The sequence below is a fragment of the Mesoplodon densirostris genome, chromosome 11 (assembly GCF_025265405.1).
Source record: "Mesoplodon densirostris isolate mMesDen1 chromosome 11, mMesDen1 primary haplotype, whole genome shotgun sequence".
Taxonomy (NCBI): domain Eukaryota; kingdom Metazoa; phylum Chordata; class Mammalia; order Artiodactyla; family Ziphiidae; genus Mesoplodon; species Mesoplodon densirostris.
Genome location: NC_082671.1, coordinates 33620879 through 33645339, shown reverse-complemented (window position 1 = coordinate 33645339; position 24461 = coordinate 33620879). Strand labels below are relative to the sequence as shown.

Below are 24461 nucleotides of genomic sequence, written 5' to 3'. Positions count from 1 at the left end.
CTGCACAGTGCAGCCCAAAAAACAAAAAACAAAAACAAGAAGCCAAATGTGCAATTTTAGGGTTCCTTTTCTACGTCTCCCTTTCCTCTTTTTCCGGTTTGTAAGTGGCATCCTTAGGAATTGCAAGAGTCTGATGGGTGAAAGGGATTGAGGACTGAAGCGGTTGTAGATTTTTATAATGAGTATGTGTAGCATAACTGTATAATTCTGGTCCCTCCCACCTCATTCTCAGCCCAATTAATGTTTTTTACTAGAAGGTTGCTTAAGAACTGTTTTGATAGTTCCCTCTAGTCACTAATATTTAGATAATTGTCCTTAAAGATTTTATATTTTTGTTATAATATGTTCTTAATTGCATCTTTATTTCAGAAATGACCATTAAGAAGTAGATGCCCAGATGCCAAAGTAATGAAACAGTCAATTTGTCATAAAGTAAGATGCAGCTGTGGCTTTTCAACCAGATTAGTAAGTGTGGCCAAATTTTTTTTTTAACTTTATACTTACTTTATCTACTTTGAAAAACATTTAATAAAAAAATATAGTGGACTTTTAAAGAAGTGTCAACTTGTATTTCTGTTTTTCCTTTGGGTTGTGGAACAAATTCTAGCATATATCTCTAGAAAATGTATGTCTTTGCTTTACTTTTTTAAGAACTATAAAGTTAATATTATAAAATTTTAGTTTTGAGGAAATACATGAAAAAGAGTCACTATAATAACGCTCTCCAAATACAGCCACTCTTACAATTTTTGGATATTTGTTTTCCCTTCTGGTCTGTGTTCTACACATTTTTAAAAAAAACAAATTATGGTCATAGTGTTATAAAGAGTATGCTTCTTGTATATCTTTTAAAATTAAATTTGTTAAGATGTTTCTTCCTGGGAATAAAAATACCCTTCAGAACAGTGTTTCTTATTGGAGTGATGAAAATGTTCTAGAATTAGGTGGTGGTCATGGTTGTGTAACTGAATTTTACACATTAAAGGGATGACTTCTGTGACATGTACAATAGCCAAAAAAAGAAAGGTACCCTTCAGAATATCAAATCTTGGCACGAGTAAAACCCAATTAAGTACTAATGTCTTAGAATATGAAAATGTGCCCCTCATTATTATGTACTTAGCAAAAATGATTTGATAGTAGAGTATTTTTATAATACAATAATAAATTTTATAATAAATATTTTAATGAAGATAATAACATTTATTTGAGGCTTAATATTTCTTAAGCTTTGTTAATACCAAATGTCATTATAATCTAAATGTACTATGCTAGCATTTTGTAACTTTTTATTTTCAAAAGACTTTCTATTTGAAACTAACATTTCAACTTTTCTACCTGAAATTTTTTTAGGGACAAAATTGTATCTATTTTTCTCAGAAGAGAATTCCACAAGGTAAGACATTGTTAATATACTAATAAAACAAATATGGTTGAGTATAGGCTTAATTGCTCTGGCTTTTTATCCTTTTCCCATACTTATTTCATATTTTTTCTGGATTATTACAAGATTCTCACAAATTTGTTAGCTATTCCTTTACTACCTCAGAATTTGCTAGCAAGACACAAGTCATCTTATTTGAAGTTAGGATTAAAAGGGTGTGATTAAAGTAGTCACCTTGAAACTCAAATACTGCTTTTCATAGTCACAGCTTATTCCTAGCATACTTAGGAGTGGGTTTGTCCATTTTGAGAAAAAAGTTCTTTTCTTTCATTGGGGCCCATTTACCTTTTACTTCAATGGATAGTACTATCTAAGTGACATTAGGGAGTAGTGGGTTCATAGAAGCTCTCTTAGAGGCTTTAAGTTAAAGGAGATTATTTAGCAATGCTTCCACCTATGGAAATTGTGTAACTGCTATATTTCGTTTAAAAAGTGGAATGCTTCCTACCAGCTAGATAATAAAAGATTGAGTAACAGGTAGTATTAAAGAAAAAAATCCTAATGATCACCTTGACAATGGATTTTAAATCATCATTGATATACATTATTATTCTCTTTAGACTTCTGAAGGATGAAATTGTTCAAGTGAGTAGATAGTAAAATTTCCTTATCAGTGTGCCTACCCTATGCCAGACACTTAAAATCAATTGCTTGGCAGCATTAAGAACTTACTTTGGTTAAGTTTTCTCAGGAACTTTTGGCATAGGTAGTAGTGGTCCTTGCAGAGTAATTCAATCTGTCAACTGGAAATGCTTATAAAGTGAATTATTCAGATCAATAACTTTCTCATTTTTTCTCTTTTTTCAGTATCCTATGTCCTGAGGGTAACATTCACCCTCAAACACAGTTTTTCCACCTGCTTTTGAAACTGCCACAGATTTAGTTAATCAAGTCAGTTTTTACCCTGATAACTGAAAATAAAGCGTTAAGATAAAGGGGACCCACTAGCTGATAAGGAGGAAGGGAGAGCAAATTTCCAAGTTTTCATTTATAAGTTTCTTGTGAAACTCTTTTGCCCTATTTTTTTCTTCTACTTAACAGGAGGTTAAGGGAGGGGATCCTAGAACCTGTGTATAGCACTATCTGATCTTCCAGGGCACTACTCAAAGGCATTACTTCAGGAGAAGTCCAGATCCTTCTTTTCCTGGACCACAATGCTTAAAGTAAAAACAAAAACTTCAAAAATTTTAATCTTAGTGAACTTGATCTGTTACATCTTTGTCACTGTTCTTTTGGCAAATAAAATGTAAATCTCAGACATCAGTACAATGTATGATACAATGATGATGAATTATATTGTCTGTACCCTTAGGGTTCCCCTGTACCTGTTCAATAAATATATATTTTTGTACATACCAGGTGCTTTCATAATTTTTTTAGAGTAGAAAATAATCTAAAAAAGATTATTCACCTTTATATAGTATTACCCTGCTACACAGTTAAAGGTATTAAAGGGACAGTGACAACTTAAATTATTGTTAACCCTACACTTAAAAATGGTTGAAATGGTAAATTTTATGTTATGTATATTTTATCACAATTTTAAAAATTACTGTTTAAAATTTTGGGCAACTTTGTTTATTATGAAAGAGGATGGCTTTGTCTGAAGTACCAGTTTGTTGTTGTTTTTGCCTCTGTCAAGAGGCCCTCTCCTGCCACTACTCTCCTAGGTCCTAGTAGCCACACTTCGCTTTACCCTTTGGACTGAGAGGTGGTAACAGCTCTAGCTCTCCACTGTTGCTAAGCTGGGGGAATTCCACCTTAACCTTACCATAGTTGTGTAATACAGGTTTAACTTCTGGTATCCACTATTGACAGTTCAAAGACAAAGGAGTAAAGAAATGCAGAGAATTTCATGTTAACTAGTCCAAAATTGTATCTCAAAACATGTTGCTGCTTATGAGACGCAATGTAATTTAGACACATGCAGAATTTAAAATGCAGAAAAATTTGCATCTTTTTATACTAGCTATTGTACCTTGTTTTGGAGTGCCATTTAAAAAGGAAAGTATCAAGCTGAGAGTTGAAGAAAAAGTAATCCTTACAAAATAATACTATAATCAAATGGGAACATGGCCTGAAGTGCCAGGGTGATAATGACCCACAGACAACCATGGATTTAAATAAAGCAGTAAGAATTCCATAGACGGGAGAAAGGCCAGGTATCTAAACAGTCACATGATTATCTTCTCCAATATTGAAGTACCAGTTTTTAACCTCAAGTACAGGAGTATTGAGTTAATGATATTCTTCAGTTTGTGTCATACCCATTTATCACTGGTTCGTTAAAGGATTGTTCTTCCATTTCCTTTCATAACAAATGACCTTTAAATGTGTTTGGTGTGTATCGTTTTGTTTATATCTTATAAAAGCTTTATTATTTTATGTGCCTGTGTTTTAATTATACATTAGGTCTTAATCTTATTCTTATAGTCCCCTCCACCCTCCTGTCTTATTTTTTTCTAAGATCTGGCCATGTTGCTGAGTGTTCTTCTAATTTGTTTTGTCCAACTGGTACATTGTATTCCATGTTGTTTATTAAAATGAAGCTATTAAATGTAAAGTTTCTTAAATGTGTAAGGCACATAAAATGAGCATTTAAGAAAAGGTCAGTTCGTGCTTATTTCTTTATATTAGAATTGAAGTTGAAGAATGCGAATTAGATCCTGTGGAAGATTAGAGGAAATATAAACATCTGTTTAGAAGGCTGTCTATCTAGGAGTCTGTTAGAACAAAGAAAACTGTAGGGCCTAACAAAAACGTATATTTTTTTGTCTAGAAACAGTATATTAAAATGCTTAGGTCTCAGTGTTAGCTGGTGAAAAGCCTTATGGTTGAAAGATAATACCAGTAATGTTATAGAACCTCCCCATTATCTATTGCTTGTTAATTTCTCCATTAAATTATATATGAACGTTCATCTTATTTCTTTCTATTACTTCACTGAAGCAGAATCATGTTCTGTGAATTTCCATCACTGAATCTAACACAGAGTAAGAACAGTACAAATGCAAGATTCTAAATTTGGGATGCAGAAAGACAATTTCATCTATGGTAAGCACAGTATCAGCAGAAGTAACTTCTCTTGGATCCCCTAACTAGAAATTGTCAGAAAGTGGGAACTTTAGAATCTCCAAGTCTGTGGTGATGATATGCCTTGTAGTCGAGAAGAGGGGAGAGGGGAAAACTCCTAGAAGAGGATAAAGTGGGCCCTGACATTCCATTAAGGAGGATAATGACAGCACTGATGAGATCAGGGAGGGGCTTCTATCAGGTCGAAAAAGCTAACAAGGTACCTTCTGGGAGCAGTTTCTTTTTATGGAAAGAGGATCTTAGGGACACTTAGTTCTGGAGGCCAGGCGGAAATGTGGAACTGATTCAGTAGTAGTGGAATGGAAAAGGGTAAGGGAATTCACATTTGCTAAAAGCCAGTGTTGAGGCTTTTTGAAAGAAGTAGTTATTTACATGTCAGCACTTAAGTATTTGTAAAATCTTTGGCGGGAAGACTGGACCCTCTTGATATTGATTTGGTATCCCATGCATTGTTGAATACTCCCCACTCTTTTTAAAAATAACAGTTCAGGTAACATAGTCCCTTTCTCTGATTTCTTAAATTTTTGAGTATTTCGTATGGCATAATAATTTCATGATTTTTACTTTGTTATGTTAACACATGACGTAAGTAGGACAGAGTATTATCATTTTACAGATGAGGAAACCAGTAGCAGAATTAGCTTTAGATTCTTTTTACTAATCTACACTGCCACCCTATCAATGGATATTTTGCTCTATATAGAAGATGTAATTACAAGGATAGTTTTAACATGGAAGAAATGTTTCTAACCATAAAAAACCTCATAGCCTGAGAAGTTTATAAAACACACATATACAAACAAAAATAAAACCAATAAGTAATGTAGATGGTATTCGCTTAACCTTAACATTCACTGAAACAGCACTTAATAAATTAATATGGATTTTGTCCATCAGTTGTATAGAAAATTATTTCATAAACTTTCCAACTTAGAACAAATACTATAAATTTTTTAGTTTTGAACATGCCTGTTAACTATACTTAAAAATTAGGTGTTTAATTTTAACAAGTGGGGATTAGAATCCTTTTGTGGGTATGGAATGAGCAGTTTGATCTCACATTATTTCAGAATACGGTAATCCCTCCCCCGCAAATAATTTGTTTGCAGTATGAAAATCAGGCAAACTGTATTATAAACCTGTATCTTTTATCCTAAGAGACTTACTTTGGTTCAGACCCAGCTTTAGTGGTACAAGCACAGATCAAGATTGGTTTTGAGTAATCCAGTGCTATCCTAGGTCATTCTAGGTCTGGAGGGTCCTCATATATACTCATCATTTGGTCTCAATACCTAGTTTACTTTTGAGCCTGTGGAAAGATTTCACATGTAGATGGTGGGATAAAGGGATGCAGATCAACTCATAATCTATTAAATAGATTGGAGTCATAGCACTTCGAAGCTTAGCAATGTTTTTGTTGTTCAAAAATAGGCTATGACAGGTCTTCTGACTGATTTCTTATTGTATATTAAGGCTTCAGATGTTACAGTTCAATTTAAGTAAATTTTAACTTTCAAAAATGTGGATAGCTTCATCATTTTATAAAAGAATACAGTTATTTCAGATACATTTTTGTTTCATGTTCCATTCTTCCTTAGAATTCCATATGAGCTGCCTTGATTTTATTTTTTAGCCATTTGCTTTTAGATTAAAAAAAAATAAAAGAAAGAAAACCTCAAAATAGGTTGAAACTCGACACAAATTGCTGCCGCAGAACAAAAGTGCTGATCAAGTTAAATCAACCCCTGCAATGTGTATTGAAAGGAAAACCTCTCCTCTCTCCCCCAATTTGAAGAACAAGCATATTCCCTGCCAAGAAGGGCTGACTTTAAATGGAGCAGCTGTCCATATTAGGAGCATAGGGTTGCTAAGGTGACCATGGCTGTTTGGAGAAGAATGCAGCTGAGAGGGCAAGTTCTTGATGTGTGAGCTGAGGGAAGGAATGTGGTGTGATTGTGCATCATTCCTCCTAATCACATGCTCACAAAGTGCTGTGTGGGCAGCATGTAGAAACTACAAGTCTGAGTGCTGGAGCTTGTGTGTGGTTAAAATCATTTTGTTTTCATGTGAGCCAGAGGCTTACAGTTTAGGTTGAAAACATTTATCTTGTATATATATGTGTGTGTTTTGGGTAAAGGGAAGGATGTTTTTGATGGTGGATGAAATGGGAATGGATTTATTTTCCTTGGTGGACATATACCTTCATATTGTTAAAAAAATTTATCTTGGGATAAATGTTCTTTCCAACTCATTCCTTTCAGTCATATATACAGTGTTAATAGTTTCCCAAGTGCATGAGGTGTTCCTTGCAATTGTGTTTATTTCTTTTCCATTTTTAATTTCAGAATTATTTGGAAGTCCTAAGAATATGTTGTCTGTTTGCTCCATTTCTTCTTTTTTAAAAGTCCTTAGTATTTCTCCAAGGGAGATCTTATCTTAATATATTAAATATTTCTTCCCTAAAGCATCCAAAGATAGGTTCTGGATTTTGGTAAAAAATATGGTTCAAGGAGCAGTGGGAAAGGTCAAAGTAACATCCCACTTATCTGAAACACTATTTAGATTTTACCATGGGCATCATTGCTAATATTTGCAATGAGATACAGACACAAATGTTGATGCAGACACTTACTGAACCATGAGAGTGTTGTTTTTTTTAATTCTTGTTTCCAAGTCCCTACAATATCGTGTTGATTAAAAGATTAAAACATTTGATCTTTGAATTCAGTTGGTTAGTTGACATATTTCATGTATACCTTGATAACTTTTGATGACATTATCTATAAGCTGCACCCTTTCCTCCCAAACACAATAGAATATAATTGGTTTACATACATACCTCATAATAGTCCTTAACTTTAATATAGTTAAATATATGGGGTTTTTTTCTTTATAGTTTATCTTAATCTTTTCCTATTCAGAGGTCATAAAGATATTCTTCTCTATCAACTAAAAGCTTTATGGTTATACTTTTTACATTTAATCCTTTAATCTCTCAATAATTGATTTTTGTGAGAGGTATGGATTATGAATTGATTCTTTCTGTATGGATAATTGGTTATTCCAGCACTGTTTATTGAAATAGTTCTTCATTTCCTTCCTGATATGCAAAATTCTCTTTCATAAATCAAGTTTTCATATATGGGTGGTTTCCTTTCTGTACTCTTTCTTCTATGTCTTTGGTCTGTTTGTCTACCTCTGAATTATTACTGTACTTTCTTAGATATCTTCAGATACTCATGGTTTTGTTTCCTGTCTTGTTTCTGATCTCAAAGGAAATGCTTTCAAATGTTACCATTTAAAATTACACTTGTAGATTCAATAACCAAAAACCAACCCAATCGAAAAATGGGCAAAAGACCTAAATAGACATTTCTCCAAAGAAGACATGCACATGGCCAAGTAGGCACATGAAAAGATGCTCAGCATTGCTAATTATTAGAAAAATGCAAATCAAAACTACAATGAGGTACCACCTCACACCAGTCAGAATGGCCACCATTAAAAAGTCTACAAATAACAAATACTGGAGAGGATGTGGAGAAAAGGGAACCCTCTTACAGTGTTGGTGGGAATGTAAATTGGTATAGCCACTGTAGAAAACAGTATGGAGGTTTCTCAGAAAATGAAAAATAGAGTTGCCAGATGATCCAGCAATCCCACTCCTGGGCGTATGCCCAGACAAAGCTATAATTCGAAAAGATACATGAACCTCTATGTTCATAGCACTGTTTACGGTAGCCAAGACATGGAAACAACCTAAATGTCCAACAGATGAATGGATAAGAAGTGGTATATATATATACACAATGGAATACTACTCAGCCATACAAAAGAATGAAATAATGCCATTTGCAGCAGCATGGATGGAACTAATGATTATCATACTAAGTGGAGTAAGTCAAAAAAAGAAAGACAAATACTACAGGATATCACTTATATGTGGAATCTAAAATATTACATAGATGAACTCATCTACGAAACAGAAACAGACTCAGATACAGAGGACAGACTTGTGGTTGCCAGCAGGGAGAGCGGGTGGGAGAGGGAAGGAGTGGGAGTTTGGGATTAACAGATGCAAACTATTATATATAGGATGGATAAACAGCAAGGTCCTACTGTATATATCGCACAAGGAACTATATTCAATATCCTGGGATAAACCATAATGGAAGAAAATATAAAAAAGAATATAACTGAGTCACTTTGCTGTATAGCAGAAATTAACAGAACGTTGTAAGTTGACTATATTTCAATAAAATAACGCTTGTAGGTTTTTTGTTTTTTAAGAGAAAAATCCCTCCTTTATCAAGTTAAGGAGGTTTCATTGTGTTCTTACCTTGTTAAGGGTTGTATTTTGATTGTTTTAAATCATGAATAGATGTTAAGCTGTATTGATAGGCTTTTCTGTAACTCAAAATGATCAAATGTTTTTCCCCTTAACCTGTTAATGTGGTCAGTTACCTTGATTTTCAAATTAGGCTAACTAAGCATTCCTGGGATAAACCCAATTTAGTCACGCTGGATTATCTTTTTTATAAATCACTGGATTGATTTGCTTATGCTTTGTATAGGATTGTTTTTTACATCAGTGTACATGAGTCTAGCCTGTAATTTTCTTTTTTCATATTGTCCTGGTTGGGTTTTTAAAAAAAATTTTTAAATTGTAGTAAAATACACCTAACATAAAATTTACATTCTTAATCATTTTAAAGTAGTTAGTGTTAAGTATATTCACATTGTTGTTCAACCAGTCTGCAGAACTTTTTGCAAAACTGAAACTCTGTGTCCAGTGAAAAACTTTCCACATTTCCCCCTCCCCATGTCCCCTGACAGACACCAGTCTACTTTTTTTTTTATGCGTCTGGCTGCTCTAGTTACCTCTTATACGTGAAACCATACAGTATTTTTATTATCTTTTTGTGCCTGGCTTATTTCACTTAGTTCATCCAAGTTCATCCATGTTGTAGCATGTGTCCAAAATTTCCTTTTTAAGGCTGAATAATATACCACTGTATGTATAAAACATTTTGTTATCCATTCTTCTGTCAATGGAAAGTTATGTTGCTTTCACCTTTTGACTATTCTGAATAATGCTACTACAAACTTGGACGTGCAAATATCTCTTTGAGACTCTGCTTCAGTTCTTCTGGATATATACCCAGAAGCAGTATTGCTGGATCAAATGGTAATTTTATTTTTAATTTTTTGAGGAACCATCTTCCTGTTTTTCACAGCAGCTGTACCATTTACCTTACACCAGCAATGCACAAGGGTTCCAATTTCTCCACATCCTTGCCAACACTTACTTTGTTTTTTTCCCCCCCAATTTCCTGTTTTTTTTGATAGTAGCCATCCTAAGGGTGAGGAGTAATAGCTCATTGTAGTTTTGATTTGCATTTCCCTAGGGACTAGTGATGTCGAATATCTTTTCATGTTCTTGTTGGCCATTTATACATTTCCTTTGGAGAAATGTCTAATCAAGTCCCTTGCCCATTTTTAAATTGGGTTATTTGTTTTTGTTGTTCTACTGAGTTGTAGGAGTTCTTTATGTAGTCTGGATATTAACCCCTTATCAGAGATATGATTTGCAAGGATTTTCTCCCATTCCATAGGCTACCTTTTCATTCTGTTGTTTCCTTTGATGCACAGAAGCTTTTAATTTTGATGTAGTCCAATTTATCTGTTTTTACTTTTGTTGTCTGTGGCTTTGATGTTATGTCCAGGAAATCCTTGCCAAATGCAATGTCATGAAGCTTTTTTTCTGTTTTCTTCAACAATTTTTATAGTTTTAGGTCTTATGTTTAGGTCTTTAATCCATTTTGAGTTAATTTCTATATATGGTGGAAGGTAAGGGTCCAAGTTTATATTTATTTTTCTATTTCTTTATTTTATTTTATTTTATTTCTTTATTTATTTTTGGCTGTGTTGGGTCCTTGCTGCTGCGTGCGGGCTTTCTCTAGCTGTGGCGAGCGGGGGCCACTCTTTGTTGTGGAGCGTGGGCTTCTCATTGCGGTGGCTTCTCTTGTTGTGGAGCATGGGCTCTAGGCGCACAGGCTTCAGCAATTGCAGCACGCAGGTTCAGTAGTTGTGGCTTGTGGGCTCCAGAGCGCAGACTCAGCAGTTGTGGCGCACGGGCTTAGTTGCTCTGCAGCGTGTGGGATCCTACCAGACCAGGGCATGAACCCGAGTCCCCTGCATTGACAGGCTGATTCCCAACCACTGCGCCACCAGGGAAGCCCAGGTTCTCTCTTTTAAATGGTCAGTTGATTTGTCTTTTAAAGATTGATATATAATTCACATACCGTAAAATTCACCTCTTTAAAGTGTAAAATTCAGTGGTTTTTTTTCTAAAGAATAATCACAAAGTTTTATAACTGTCACCACTATTTCCAGAACATTTCCATCATCCCAAAAAGAAACCCCATACCCATTAGCAGTCACTCCCCATTCTCCCTTCCCTCATCCCCTGACAGCCAGTAATCTGCTTTCTGTCTCTGTAGAGTTTTCTGTTCTGGGCATTTCCTATAAATGGAGTCATATATGGCCTTTTTTGCCTGGTATCTTTCACTTAGTGTGATGTTTTCAAAGTTCATACATGTCGCTAGTGTTAGCACTTCATTCCTTTTTATGATGGAATACAATTCCATTGTGTGGATATACCACATTTTGTTTATACATTAATCAGTTGATGCATATATGTATTGTTTCCATTTTTTGGCTATTATGAATAATGCTGTTGTGAACCTCCATGTACAAGTTCTGTGTGCACATATGTTTTCCAGTTTTGGGGGTGTATGCATAGGAGTGGGCCTCCTGGGTCATATGGTAGTGCTATTATGTTTAACCTTTTTAGGATCTACCTAACTGTTTTCCAACTCAGATACACCATGTTATAGTCCCACAAGCAGTGTATGAGGGTGTTTCTCCACATCCTTTGCCAACATTTACTGTTGTCTGTGTTTTTGATTATAGCCATCTTAGAGGGTGTGAAGTGGAATCTTATTGTGGTTTTGATTTGCATTTTCCTAATGACTAGTGATGTTGAGCATCTTTTCAGTTCTTTTGGCCATTTGTTTATCTTCTTTGGAGAAATGTCTATTCAAATCTTTTGTCCATTTTAAAATTGTATTTTTTTTTTTTTTTAATTTTTGGCTGCGTTGGGTCTTCATTGCTGCGTATGGGCTTTCTCTAGTTGCGGCGAGCAGGGGCTACTCTTCATTGCGGTGTGTGGGCTTTTCACTGTGGTGGCTTCTCTTGTTGCAGAGCCTGGGCTCTAGGTGCATGGGCTTCAGTAGTTGTGGCTCGCGGGCTCTAGAGTGCAGGCTCAGTAGTTGTGGCACACGGGCTTAGTTGCTCCACAGCGTGTGGGATATTCCCAGACCAGGGCTCGAACCCGTGTCCCCTGCATTGGCAGGCGGATTCTTAAGCATTGCGCCACCAGGGAAGTCCCTGTATATACCTTTTATTTGACTGTTTTCAAGCCTTCTTGCCCCCCTTTGGTGTTTTGCAGTTTTATATAATGTATTGAGATGTTCTTTTCTTCTACTTCATTATTTTATTTCATTATTTATAATCCTACATGGGATTCTTTGGGCTTCCTGGATCTGAGGATGTCTTCGAATAATTATGTTAAATTCTTGACCTTTATCTCTTTGAGTAATGCCTATTATTTTCTTTATTTTTGCCTTCTACAACTGTTTTAAAAGGTATAATTTTCTCTTTTTTTCCCCCAAAGGACAGGTTTTCTTCAGTCCTTAAGGATTCAGCTCCTTACATGGGCTTTGGCAGAGGTCATGAGGCAGCATCTGTAAGTCTAAATCAGGATGGGGTGTATGGTTTTTCTGGGCTTCATGAGAATGGCTCTTGACTTCCCTGCTGTCAGTTATACAACTCACACAGCAGTGTAGTTTCACATACAGTTTGGAAACCACGTAGGTATTAAAGACTCTCACTTCAGAAATGTCTCTCATGCCTCTTCTTTTTTTTTTTAATGTTTCATTTTATTTATTTTAAAAAATTTATTCATTTATTTATTTTTATTTTTGGCTGCATTGTATCTTTGTTGCTACGTGCGGGCTTTCTCTAGCTACGGCGAGCGGGAGCTATTCTTTGTTGTGGTGCGTGGGCTTCTTATTGCGGTTGGCTCTCTTGTTGTGGAGCACGAGCTGTAGGCATGCGGGCTTCAGTAGTTGTGGCTCATGGGCTCAGTAATTGTGGCTCCAGAGTGCAGCCTCAGTAGTTGTGGCGCACGAGCTTAGTTGCTCAACGGCATGTGAGGTCTTCCTGGACCAGGTCTCGAACCTGTGTCCCCTGCATTGACAGGTGATTCTTAACCACTGTGCCACCAGGGAAGCCCCTCACATGCCTCTTCTCTATTTCCGATGATCAGCTTCTTAATGGCCTTGTCCTTGGGTACGTATCTGGTGCAGTTAGTACAGTGAATATGCTGCAAGAGGCAGCAGCCCTTTTTGGCATGACCATTGTTCCTTCTTTCCTTGGTCATTGGAGATGAGGAGTTTATAATTCCAGTTAGATATACATTAGACCTTTAATCTGTTTTCCATGTTTCTCACCCCTTTTTATCTTTTTCCTTCTCCACAAACTCATAAGAACTGGCTTGTAGTTATAAATTCACACAGGAGATTTTTTTTCTTCCTTTGACCAGCACTAAGATTAAAGAAGGCAAGTTTGCTTGCTGTCACCTTCTGCCAGATAGGTTTACTGCTCATTCAGTTGTATGCATTTCGGATTTTCAGCTATATGCAAGGTTCTTTGATTACATCTCCATATTGGGAGTCTCAGAATATGTATCCTGTCTCCAGCACTCTGTCGTTTTCAAAGCATTGCTGTGAGGTAACATTAAAGTCAAGAGCCACCTTCCATAGTGTCTGTATGTTTGTGCCAAATTAAGAAGTTTAAAAATATTAAAAAAAATTTATACAGCATTTTAAAAAATTTTATTTATTTATTTATTTTTGGCTGTGTTCGGTTTTCGTTTCTGTGCGCAGGCTTTCTCTAGTTGCAGCGAGCAGGGGCTACTTTTCATCGCGGTGCATGGGCTTCTCACTGTCGTGGCTTCTCTTGTTGCGGAGCACAGGCTCTAGATGTGCAGGCGCAGTAGTTGTGCCTCATGGGCTTAGTTGCTCTGCGGCATGCGGGATCTTCCTAGACCAGGGCTCGAACCCGTGTCCCCTGCATTGGCAGGCAGATGCTTAACCACTGCGCCACCAGGGAAGCCCTATACAGCATTTTAGATTCAGACAGTCCGGGCACCTAATCTACCATGTTGCCAGAAATGGAAATCCTTGATCCATTTGAAATAAATATACATTTTAGATAAGGTTTATGTAAGAAATATGGCACAGAGTTCCAATCATCAGGCCCCCATTTAAAAAAAAATCCTTGGCACTAAGTTTGGATAATTCATCCCCCTTTACTTGCTCAAGCTAAAATAAAATGTTTAAGGTGTGTGTGAGTGTGTGTGTGTAAGTAATAGTCATATATATGGTACTTAACATACTTATTTTTAACATCTTTATTGGAGTATAATTGCTTTACAGTGGTGTGTTAGTTTCTGCTTTATAACAAAGTGAATTAGTTATACATATACATATGTTCCCATATCTCCTCCCTCTTGCGTCTCCCTCCCTCCCACCGTCCCTATCCCATCACTCTAGGTGGTCACAAAGCACTGAGCTGATCTCCCTGTGCTATGCAGCTGCTTCCCAGTAGCTATCTATTTTACATTTGGTAGTGTATATATGTCCATGCTGCCACTCTCTCGCTTCGTCCCAGTTTACCCTTCCCCCTCCCCATGTCCTCAAGTCCATTCTCTATGTCTGCGTCTTTATTCCTGTCCTGCCCCTAGGTTCTTCTAGGTTTTTTTTTTTTTTTTAAGATTCCATATATATGTGATAGCATACAGTGTTTGTTTTTCTCTTTCTGACTGACTTCACTCTGTATGACAGACTCTAGGTCCATCCACCTCGCCATAATATATAATGTATTTATATTATATAATAATGTAAAATAATGTGTATATTTGATTTCCTGATTTAACCAACTACAGCTAACCTCAGGTCTGTTTTGATTTAGATAAGATGGTTTCTGCTAGACTTGCTTAATAACTGTGCCAGTGGGAACAGTAGTGCTTCTTTTAAGTTGGGAACCCTGCTCAGGTAGTAGTGAGGTAGGGGAAAAGGTAATTATACCCAGGTATTCTGAATAATGATAAAAGAATAGTTTTTCCATTCATCTCCTTTTTAATGCAAATAATTAAGTGGTGGGGAGGGGGAGGGGGGTTGGGGGGTGGGCAGGGCAACATTATAGGCCACCTTTGTCTTACAGATTGATTTTACAAGAAGCTTGTTAGTGGACTGTCAGAACAGCTGTGTGAGGAAACATCAACCATGACTGCATTTGATATGAAACATAAAAACTTGGTTAGGATTTTTGACCTTAAGTTTTTTCTTTTGGGAAGGGTGATACTGGTAGCACCTTTGTCTTACAGAGGCTTCTGCTTTCCTTGAGTATTGCAGCTTGCTTTTTCCTTGAATCCACAGAGCTGAGTCTCCCAAAACAGCCTTATAGCTTTCCTTTTCTGTTGAGAAAAACCTCTGAAAAGATTCCTCTTCTCTGAATCTGTTAACAACGATATGATTTTTTTCTTCTTTTGTTTATTAATATGGAGAATTACTTCATTTTTCCTAACATTAGACCAACCTTTGATACCTTATATGTTACCGGACTCAGTTTGCTAATATTTTAAGAATTTCATGCTAATATTCATGAAGGATATCAGCCTATAAATTTTTTTTTATAGGCTGTGCTCTTTTTTGGATTTTAGTGTCAAGGTTATACTAGTCTCAAAATGAGTCAGAGAGGGTATCTTCTTTAACTGTTCTTTGGAATACGTCATGGAAAATTATTTTTCTTGCACATTTGACAGAATTCATCTGTTAAAGCCATCCAGGCCTAGAATTTCTTTATGGGAGGATTTTTTTTTTTTTTTTTTGCGTTACGCGGGCCTCTCACTGCTGTGGCCTCTCCTGCTGCGGAGCACAGGCTCCGGACGTGCAGGCTCAGCAGCCATGGCTCACGGGCCCAGCTGCTCCGCGGACGGGAGGATTTTTTGATTCCTGATTTTTTTTTTAAGATTATACTATTCATATTTTTATTTCTTCTTGAATCATATTTTGTAAGTTATTTTTTTCTAGGAATTTAACATGTTACAATTTTGCTTGTAATATTTTCTTATCTTTGGAATCTAATTTAGAGCAGTTTTCAAAGTATGTTCTGTAGACTTTTGTGGGTCCCTGTGACTGGGTAGTCTGGGAGGTCAAAACTATTTTCATAATACAGATTTTTTTGTATTTTTTCACTTTGTTGACATTTGCAGTGATGCTGCAAAAGCAGTGGTGAATAAAACTGGTAACACCTTAGCACATATTAAGGCAGTGGTACCAAAGTGAACAATTATATTCTTCATTGCCATGTATTCATAGTTGTTTTTTTTAATCCGGTTTCATTTAAGAATGTCTTTGATGAAGCAGTAAAAATATTAACTTCATTTCATTTTGCCTTTGAGTACACATCTTTTTAATATTATGTGTGATGAAAGGGGAAGAATTCATAAAGTACTTCTACTCCATACTGAAGCAAGATAGTCATCTTCAGAAGAAGTTCCTGTTCAGTTGAGTTTTGAACTTAACTACCTACTTTTTTCTGTAACACCCCTTTTGTTCTTGAAAAAACAGAATAGGAAAACTTCGGTTATTCGAACTTAGTATTTGACATTTGTTTTTCTCAAAAATGAACTTAAGTGAGCCTAACACTTCAAGAAAAATAGCTGTATTTGTAGTCAATGGTTAAAAAAACAATCAAACTTTCAAATGGAATTTGCAAGTATGGAAAACTTGTATCTAACACCATGAGCTTGACAGCTTCCCGATACTTAAAGACCTTCTGGTGAGATGGGTAATGATATTAAAGAGTGTGGTTTTTTTTTTTTTTTACCTTGATGTTGTATTCTGACTTGCGTCAAAAATCTGCAAACCAGTTATTTTCCAAATGACCAATGTATGATGATACAAAGTCACATATGCGTAAAAGATCCATTAAAAGTGCAAGATAAGCCAGTGGATTTTAATGTAACAGAGTGCGAAAAGTTCATTTATATGGTTTTAGAAACCACATTGTAATTAACCTTTAAGAAGGTTATTTGTTGAGTTTAGGTATAATATCAAAATATCAACAGTTGGGCTTCCCTGGTGGCGCAGTGGTTGAGAGTCCGCCTGCCAATGCAGGGGACACGGGTTCATGCCCCGGTCCAGGAGGATCCCACATGCCGCGGAGCGGCTGGGCCCGTGAGCCATGGCTGCTGAGCCTGCGTGTCCGGAGCCTGTGCTCCGCAACAGGAGAGGCCACAACAGTGAGAGGCCCACGTACCACACACACACACACACAAAAATGAGGTTATGTGATTTTTAAAACAGTTATTAAAATACTCTTTTTTCTGATTATATACCTGTGTGAGGCTAGATTTTCTTTATATGCTTATATACCTTAACCACAACAGCATATCACAGAATCAGTCATAGGAATCCACCTGTCTTCTCTAAAGCCAGACATTAAAAATATTTGCAAAAATATAAAATAACGTCACTTTCCCCACTAAATTTCTTGGAAAATAGGTTTTTTAAAGTTATTTTTTCATAAAATATTTTTGTTAATGTGTAATAGGCTTATTCTTTTAAATAAACCAATATTTTAAACATTTTCATATTTAATTTCTAATTTGGTAAATATTAATAGATATAACACAGCTAAACAAAACCTCTTTTTGAAAAATCCTCAAATAATTTTTAAAACTGTAAAGGGTCCACAGACCAAAAAGCTGGTGAACAGCTTGATGACCTACAGAAAACGTAATGATGTCTCTTTTTTATTTCTGATATTTTACATTTGTCTCTCTTTCCTTAAAATAAAAAGAAAACAAAAGAAGATGGCATGTCCCAATTGTGTATTTAAAAAAAACTGTCTCCCTTACCTTTTTCAGATTGTTTTTCAAAACATCTGTAAAAAGTGATGATAAATACATCTACCATCGTGTTGATTAATTTTAAAATATTATAGGCCTACTCCAGTCTCTGCATGAATTTATTTCTATATTTTGTTATGCAAATCCCTACAAAATAACATATAAATTTCTTTTAAAAACTAAGGCCCTCTTGGGACTTCGCTGGTGGCGCAGTGGTTAAGAACCCACCTTCCAGTGCAGGGAACACGGGTTCAAGCCCTGGTCTGGGACCATCCCACATGCCGCAGAGCAACTAAGCCCGTGCGCCACAACTACTGAGCCTGTGCTCTAGAGCTTGCGAGCCACAACTGCTGAGCCCATGTGCCACAACTACTGAAGCCTGCGGGCCCTGAGCCTGTGCTCCGCAACAAGAGAAGCCACTGCAGTGAGAAGCCCGCGCACCGCAATGAAGAGCAGCCCCCTTTCGCCACAACTAGAGAAAGCCCGCATGCAGCAATGAAGACCCGATGCAGACAAAAATTAATTAATTAATTAATAAAAAAACTAAGGTCCTCTTAGAAACAATGGCAGCCCAATAAGGAGCACACCTGATGCCCAGATTTTTGTTTCTAATACAGTTCTCCAGTGAAGGGAACCAGGGTTTCTTGGGGAAATGGCTGATTCTACGACTGGGGCAAGAAATATATAAGATCAGGCTGGGGACTTCCCTGGCAGTCCAATGGTTAAGACTCTGTGCTTCCAATGTGTGGGGCGTGAGTTCAATCCCTAGTTGGGGATCTAAGATCCCACATGCTGCTTGGCCAAAAAAAGAAAAAAAAAAGCAGCTTGGAGCATCTTGTAGTGCCAAAAAGTAAGAAGGTGCTTCAACAAACAAACTCATGGTAATGGGAACATGACAAAGGGCTGAAAGAGCTCTCAGTGGCCAAAGTTGGACTAATTTGAGCAAGAAAATAAATTAAGTATAAAGTAGTAGTGGATTATAACCTAAAGTATAAAGTAAATATCCTTGGTTCCATGCTAATATAAATAAATGATTGAATAAAGAAGTGGAGAAGAGAAAATCTGTGCAGAAGACCTCTAAATAATTTAGGTTGATCGTTTATCTTCAACAGGATAGAAAATAACTCCCCACTCCTTAAGTGTGGGCTAATGACTTTCAAATAGTACACTAATGAAAGGATCTTGGGAGAAGTAATTTTATAGTTGAGAAACTTGGCAAACACTACCTCAGGTGATCTGGATCAATATCAATAGTGATAAGTCATAGTGATAGGATACTTCCAGGAATATGATGTGATGAAAATAGTACTTTATCTCTGTGTTCTTCTCCCCTAAACCCCATAACTCTCATCTAATCATGAGAAAAACATTAGACAAATCCCAGTAGAGGGCCCTTCTACAAAATACTTGACCAGTATTCCCCAAAACTGTCAAGGTCTTGCCATAAACCCTACCCTCAGTGTGACATTCTACAAGTGGGAGGGAACTCAAAAACCAGAGCCTCGCCCTGAGGAGTGAAGGTTTCAAATCCAACATCAGGCATCCCAGCTTTTAAGAGATACATTTGAGAGATGAGCCCCAAAAACGTCTAACTTTGAAAACCAAGAGGGCTCGTGTCCTGAGACCCACAAGACTGTAGCAGTCTGAGAAACTGCTGTTAAAGAGCTTGTGCACTCGGACTCACCTACTTCAGGAGCCAACTCAGAGGCAGCTGACTTGTGCCCAGACTTGCTAATATTAAAGCGCTGGCCTGAGAGACAGGCATCTAATTTAATGCACACACCTAGGAGCCTGCTGGACCGTTCTCTGGGGACAGAGGCTGGCAGGTGCCATCTTCATGCTCTCCCTTTGTTGTGCTGTAGAGCACCAGTATTTCCCAGAAAGGAGCTTTCACATGCTGGTGCCTCGATTTTTGTGGCCACTGCCTTGGGGATTCCTCTTGATTGCCTGGCTCTAGAGGACAGGGGAGCTTGTGTCCCTGGTCCCATGAGACTGTAATAATGTGTCTCCCAGAAACCCCTGTCTGTTACTCAAAGTTTTGTAGCTGCTGCCAGGGGACACCTCTACATTATGTGGCTCTGGTGGCCAGTGGGGCTTATGTTCATGAGTCTCACAGGACTGTAACCAACGGAGAAAGAGTTCTTAAACAGTTCCAGGGCACCACAAGAATTCAGAGCATAGCAAGAGGCAACAGACCCAGGAGCTCATCAGTCTTTCTGTGAAGGAGACCTATTAGCTAGTCATCATGACTGTGGCCTGAAGGGTGGGTTTCTAATTAAACACACATCTTGGGACTGGCTGTAATCCTTTCCAGACACCTCGGAGGGTGGATACTACCTTTGAGCTCATCCTCTGCCATATTCCAGAGCACCAGTGTCTCTTGGAGGAGAGCTTTACACACGTCTGGTGCCCTGGTTTTCGCAGCTGCTGCCCAGAGGACACCTTTTGATCACCTGGCTCTGGTAGCTGGGGGATGGGATGGGGAGGCTTTCATTTCTGGGTCCCACAGGACTGTGGTATTAGGAAAGATGGTTTTTGGCAGGCTACCACTCCCAGAGCACTGCACAAACAGTGGATTGAGACACATACACACCAGTCTCCCTGACCCTGGCTTTCTGTGAAGGAAGCCTCTTGTCCTGGAGCTTTGGCCTGAGGGACAGGCTTCAGATTTGGCACACATTTAGTGGCCTGTGGAGTGGCCTATGGCCTGTACTCTCAAGGAACGTATGCTGTAGTTGCCATCTTTGTGCTCTTTCTCTGCCTTGCTCCAGCTCACTAGTATCACTGAGAAAAGAGCATCTACTCTCTCCTGGAGCCTGGATTTCTGCAACTGTAGCCCAGCAGATACCTCCAGATTGCCTGGCTCTGGTGGCCAGCAGGTCTTATGCTTGTAGTCCCACAGGATTGCATAGGTATTCATACTTTTGAAAGCTGATGCCCAAGTTTCTGACTTCAAGTCAGCCTGAGTCTAGGTGCTGAAATCCTCCCCTTTGGGATGCTTACAGGTCTTGGTACATCTTCTACTACTGGGAGCTATTAAAAATATGATAGGCTTCTTAGAGAAGCACAGAGGTTTGAGGGACAACCAAGAGCCGAGGCACAGTTGAACAACAAGTTTCATCTCCTACACAGGATCATTCCTTCAAGACTGGGAGAAGTTATTTCATCTACTGTACAGAAACCAACACAGAGAGTCAAGCAAAATGAAGAAACAGGAATTTGTTCTAAATGGAAGAATAAGATAAAACCTCAGGAAAAAACCTTAATGAAATGAAGATAAGTAATTTACCTGATAAATTATTCAAAGTAATGATTACAAAGATGCTTACTGACCTGGGGATAAGAATGGATGAACACAGTGAGAACGTTAAAGAGATGGAAAATATAAGAAAGTACCAAATAGAAGTCACAGAGCTGAAGAATACAATAATCAAAGTGAAAGGATTAGTTTGGGGTTCAACAGCAGACTAGATGAAGTAGAAGAAAGGATCAACTAACTCAAAAACAAGGCAATAGAACTCACCCAGTCGGAGCAGCAAGAAGAAAAAGAGAATGAAAAGAAGCGAGGATGACTTAAGGGATTGATGAGACAACATCAAATGGACTAATATTCACATCACAGGGCTCACAGAAGGAGAAGAGAAAGGGGCAGAAGTCTTATTTGAAGAAACAATGGCTATAAACTTCCCTAATCTGGAGAAGGAAACAGACATCCAGATCTAGGATGCTCAAAGAATTATTAAAAAAAAAAAAAAAAAAGAGAGGAGCCCAAGGAGACAGACCCTAAGACATTATAATTAAAATGTCAAAAAGTTAGAGGGAATTCCCTGGCAGTCCAGTGGTTAGGACTCCACACTTCCACTGCAGGGGGCATGGTGTTTGATCCCTGTTCAGGGTACTAAGATCCCCCATGCTGCAAGGCATGACCAAAACAAAAAAAAAGACTCTTAAAAACAGGAGGAGAAAAATAACTTGTATGCAGGGGAACCCCAATAAGACTAACAACAGATTTTTCAGCATAAACTTTGCAGGCCAGAAGGGAGTGGCATATATTCAAAGTGCTGAAAGAAAAAAAAAATCTCCCAACCAAGAATACTCTACCCAGTTATCATTCAGAAGTAAAGGAGAGATAAGAGAGTTTTCCAGATAAGCAAAAGCTAAAGGAGTTCATCACCATTGAACCAGGCTTACAAGAAATGTTAAAGGACTTCTTTAAGCTGAAAAGGGGCACCAATTAGTAGCAAAAAAAGAAAGAATGAAAGAAAGGTAAACATATAGGAGAGGTAATAGATTAATCATTCACAAAGGTAGTGTAAAGTTTAAAAGACAAAAGTAATAAAAATAACTGATTACAATAATTAAGGGATATATAAGATAAAAAGATGTTAAATGTGACATCAAAAGCATAAAATGGGGTGGGGGTAATAATACTGAGCTTTACAATGGGATCAAATTTAACCATCTTAAAGTTGATTGCTATAGATATGTTGTTACATGTAAGCCTCATGTTAACCACAAACCAAAAATCTATGGTAAATACTCAAAAAAAAAAGAAATAAGTATACCGCTAAAGAAAGTCACCCAACCACAAAGGAACAGAGCAATAGAAGAAAGGAATAGAGAGGAACCACAAAAACAGCTGGAAAACAATTAACAACATGGCATTAAATCACACATTTATCAAGAATTACTTTAAATGTAAATGGACTAAATTCTCCAATCAAAAGACGCACAGTGGCTGGAACAAGACCCCTCTCTATATGCTGCCTACAAGAGATTCACTTTAGGTGTAAGGACGTACACAGGCTGAAAGTGAAAGGATGGAAAAAGACATCCCATGCAAATGGAAACCAAAAGAAAGCTGTAGTAGCTCTACATATATCAGACAAAATAGACTTTAAAACGGAAGACTAGTAAGAGACAAAAAGGGAAAAGGACGTTACATAATCATAAAGGGGTCAATCCAACAAGAATAGTAACGTTTGTAAATATTTATACACCCAACATAGGAGCACCTAAATATATAAAGCTAATATTAACAAACCTAAAGGGAGAAATAGACAGCAATACAATGATAGTTGGAAACTTTAATATCCCACTGAAACCAGTGTATAGATCATCCACACAGAAAATCAGTAAGGAAACATCAGCCTTAAAATACATATTAGACCAGATGAACTTAAATGTTATTTAAAGAACACTCTATCCAGAAGCTATAAAGTACACATTCTTCTCAAATGCATATGGAATATTTTTCAAGATAGATCATATGTTAGGTCACAAGCTAGTCTTAATAAATTTAAGAGGATTGAAATACTAAGCATCTTTTCTGACCCCAGTGGTATGAAACTGGAAATTAATTACACTAAGAAAACTGGAAAAATCACAAATAATGTGGGGATTAAGCAACATGCTACTGAACAACGAATGGGTGAAAGAAGAAATCAAAAGAAAAGTCAAAAATACCTTGAGACAAATGAAAATGTAACATACCAACATTTATGGGATGTAGCAAAAGCAGTTCTAAGAGGGAAGTTTGTAGTGATAAATGCCTACTTCAAGAAGTGAGAAAAGTCTCAAACAACCTAACTTTACACCTCAAGGAACTAGGAAAAGAACAAATGAAGCCTAAAGTTAAAAGGGAGGAAATAACAAAGGTTAGAGCAGAGATAAATTAGAGACTAAAAAGACAATAGAAAGGATCCATGAAACCAAGAGCTGGTTCTTTGAAAAGATAAAATTCACAAACCTATAGTTAGACTCACCAAGAAAAAAAGAGAGGACTGAAAAAAATAAATGAAAGAGGAGATGTTACAACTGATAACTACAGTAATACAAAGGATCATAATAGACTACTTTGAATATCACTAACAAACTGGACAACTTAAAAGAAATGGATAAATCCTTAGAAACATACAGTTTGCCAAGACTGAATCATGATGACATAGAAAATCTGAACAGACTGATTACGAGTAAGGAGATTAAATCAGTAATCAAGAACTTCACAACAGACAAAAGTTTAGGACCAGGCAGCCTCACTAGTGAATTGTACCAAAGAGTCAAAGAAGAAATAATACTAATCCCTCTCAAACTCTTCCATACTCATTTTATGAGGCTAGCATTAGCCTGATACCAAAACCAGACAAGGATGCCTCAATAAAAGAAAATTACAGGCTAGTATTCCTGATGCAAATAGATGTAAAAATCCTGCACAAAATATTAGCAAAACATTCAACAACATACAGACCATGATCAAGTGAGATTTATTTCAGGGATTCAAGGATGGCTCAACATCTGCAAATCAGTCAGTGAGATACACCACATTAACAAAATGAGGGATAAAAATCATATGATTGGGGCTTCCCTGGTGGCGCAGTGGTTGAGAGTCTGCCTGCTGATGCAGGAGACACAGGTTCGTGCCCTGGTCCGGGAAGATCCCACGTGCCGCGGAGCGGCTGGGCCCGTGAGCCATGGCCACTGGGCCTGCGCGTCCGGAGCCTGTGCTCCACATCGGGAGAGGCCACAACAGTGAGAGGCCCGCGTACCACAAAAAAAAAAAAACAAAAAAAAACCATATGATCATCTCAATAGATTCAGGAAAAGCATTTGACAATATTTAACATCCATTTAGGATAAAAACTAACAAAGCAGGTATAGTGGGAACATACCTCAACATAATGCCATATATGACAAGCCCACAGCTAACATCATACTCAACCATGGAAAGTTGAAAGCTTTACCTCTGAGATCAGGAATAAGATGAGGATGTCCATTCTTACTACTTTTATTGAACATAGTATTAGAAGTCCTTGCCAGAGCAGTTAGGGAAGAAAAAGAAATAAAAGCATCCTAATTGGAAAGGAAGAAGTAAAACTGTCACTA

General features: G+C 37.3%; 1 protein-coding gene across 5 annotated transcripts in view; it reads left to right on the top strand.

Moving 5' to 3' along the window:
- FRS2 (fibroblast growth factor receptor substrate 2) overlaps positions 1-24461 on the top strand; it is a 123891-nt gene that overhangs the window by 47854 nt on the left and 51576 nt on the right. For 2 of the 5 annotated variants that reach the window (XM_060112409.1, XM_060112414.1), the window contains 2 exons: positions 370-465; positions 1354-1396. The gene's annotated coding sequence lies outside the window, so the exon portion shown is untranslated. Of the gene's footprint in view, positions 1-369; positions 466-1353; positions 1397-4393; positions 4499-12275; positions 12348-24461 lie in introns of all 5 variants that reach the window. The other 3 variants (XM_060112411.1, XM_060112413.1, XM_060112410.1) reach the window with 3 other exon arrangements.